General features: G+C 33.9%; 1 non-coding gene across 1 annotated transcript; it reads left to right on the top strand.

Annotated features, from left to right (window-relative positions):
- The first annotated feature begins 871 nt into the window (after positions 1–871).
- Positions 872–978, top strand: LOC143645356 (U6 spliceosomal RNA). The gene has a single exon (XR_013157077.1). It is a non-coding gene; the product is annotated as a U6 spliceosomal RNA (small nuclear RNA).
- Positions 979–2,617: the final 1,639 nt, after the last annotated feature.

Genomic DNA, 2,617 nt, shown 5'->3' with positions numbered 1-2,617 from the left:
TAGGTCAAGTTGTGCCCTTTACAGTATTAATTTTGAATGTGTACAAATTAAACTTCCCAATTAAAAAATACAGATTCACAGAATGGATTAAAATGTATGATCCATTTTATATGCTAGTTACAAGAGACTCATCTTAAACCCAAAGATGCAAATAGATTGAAAGTGAAAGGATGGAAAAAATTTTCTATGAAAGCTATCACCAAAGAAAGCAAGGGTAGCCATACTAATATCAGATAAAATAGACTTTAAATGCAAAGTTTTCAGAAGAGACAAGGAGGACACCATATATTTATAAAAAGGACAGTTCATCAAGAAATAATAATCATAAATGCTTATGCACTCAATGCAAGGACCTCCAAAGTACATGAACAAACAGCAAAACTGTGGGAGCCATAGATGTATCTACAATAATAGTTGGAAACTTCTATATACCACTCTCTTCTATAGCTAGAACAATCAGTTTGAGGCTCAGTAAGGAACCAGAGAACCTAAACGATATAATAAATATATAGAAGATTGCATCCCCAAACATAAGGATATATATTATTCTTTAGTGCTCATAGAACATTCTCTAGGATAAATCATATGCTGGGGCACAAAATAGGACAGAAATTATTCAAAACAGTTTCTCTGAACATAATAGAGTGAAGCTGAAGGTGAAAACCCAACAAAGAAACAGCACTTTCACAAATATGTGGAGGTTAAACAACTCTTATACAACAAGTGAGTCCAAGAAGAAATTGCAAGAGAAACTGGTAAATATCTGGAGATGAATGATAATGAGAATAAATTTTAAAACCTATGAATGCAGTGAAGGTGATACTGAAAGGGAAAATGATAGCTCTAAATACATTCATTAAAAAGGAAGAAAGTGCTCGCTTCAGCAGCACATATACTGGAGTTGGAGCAATACAGAGAAGATTAGCGTGGCTCCTGCACAAGGATGACCTGCAAATTCGTGAAGCACTCCATATTTAAACAAAAAAAGAGAAGAAAGAGCTAAAGTCAAAGACCTAATGGAGTAACTGAAGAAGCTGGAGAAAGAACAGCAAAATAACCTTCAGCAATCAGAAAGAAAGACATAAAATGGAGTAGAGCAGAAATCAATGAAATTGAGAATAAGAACACAATAGAGAAAATTAACAAAATCCTTAGCAAGACTGACAAAAAAGGAGAGAAGATACAAATAAATAAAATCAGAAATGAGATGGGGGACATTACTACTGACCCTAGAGAAATAAGAAGGATCATAAAATGATGTGATGGACAACTATATGCCAACAAATTAGACAACACAGAAAAAAGGATAAATTCTTTGGAACACTTTAACAACCCACACTGTGTCTAGAAGACCTCAACAGATGAATATAAAAGTAAAGAGTTTGAATCAGTCATCAAAAACCTACCCACAGAGAAAAGCCCAGGACCAGATGGTTTAACATGTGAATTCAAATAATCACTCCAATATAAATTAATACTAACCCTGCTCAAACTCTTCCAAACAATTGAATAGGAGGGAATACTACCTAACTCATTCTGTGAGGCCAAAGCCAGAAACAGATACTACAAGAAAAGAAGATTACAGACCCCAATTTCTCTTATGAATATAGATGCAAAAATCTGCAACAAAATACTTGCAGATCAAATTCAATGGCACATTAAAAGAATTATACACCATGGTCAAGTGTTTTATCATAGTTATGCATGGGTAGTTCAATATAAGAAAATCAATGAATGTAAAACCACATTAACAGAATGAAAGGACAAAAACCCACCTGAACATCCCAATTGTCACAGAAAAGGGATTTAACAAAACCCAGCAGTTTTCTCTAAAAACATTTAGAAACTAGAATGAAGGAAACTTCCTCAACATGATAAAGGGTATTTATAAAAAACCCACAGCTGACAAAATTCCCAATGATGAAAGACTTAAAACTTTCCTTCTAAGATCTGGAACGACACAAGGATACCTCTTGTCACCACTGTTATTGTACTGGGAGTTCTACCAGAAAAGTTAGGCAAGAAAAAAAAATTATAAAAGGCACCCAATTTGGGAAAGAAGAAGTAAACTATTTCTGGTGACGTGAACAGATATATATATATAGAGACTCAAAAAGTCTACAACAAAGCTATTAGAGCTAATAAACAAGTTCAGCAAAGTGGCAGGGTACAAGTGCCACATGTGAAAATCAGAATATAGAAGTTTTTCTATATACTAGCAATGAGCAATAGTAGAAGGAAATCAAGAAAAAAATGTCCATTTACAATAGCAACTAAAAGAATCAAATACATAGCAATAGATTTGGACCCAAATAGCCAGAAACATCTTGAAAAAGAAGAACAGCATTGGAGGACTCACGCATTTTATTTTAAAGCACATTACAAAGCTACAGTGCCCAAAACAGCATGGTGCTGGCACAAGATAATTATATTGACTAATGGCATCAAACTGAGAGTTAAGAAATAGACCCTTACCTCTATGAATGATTAATATTTGACAAGGCTACCAAGTCCACTCATTTGGAAAAGAACATTCACTTAAAAGTGACACTGATAAAACTGGATATCCATATAACAAAGAATGAAAGAGGATCCATATCTTATACCAGCTACAAAA

This window comes from Tamandua tetradactyla, chromosome 8 (genome assembly GCF_023851605.1).
Source record: "Tamandua tetradactyla isolate mTamTet1 chromosome 8, mTamTet1.pri, whole genome shotgun sequence".
NCBI classification, from domain to species: domain Eukaryota; kingdom Metazoa; phylum Chordata; class Mammalia; order Pilosa; family Myrmecophagidae; genus Tamandua; species Tamandua tetradactyla.
Note: the sequence above shows the minus strand (reverse complement) of the source record. Positions and strands in the feature narration are given on the sequence as shown.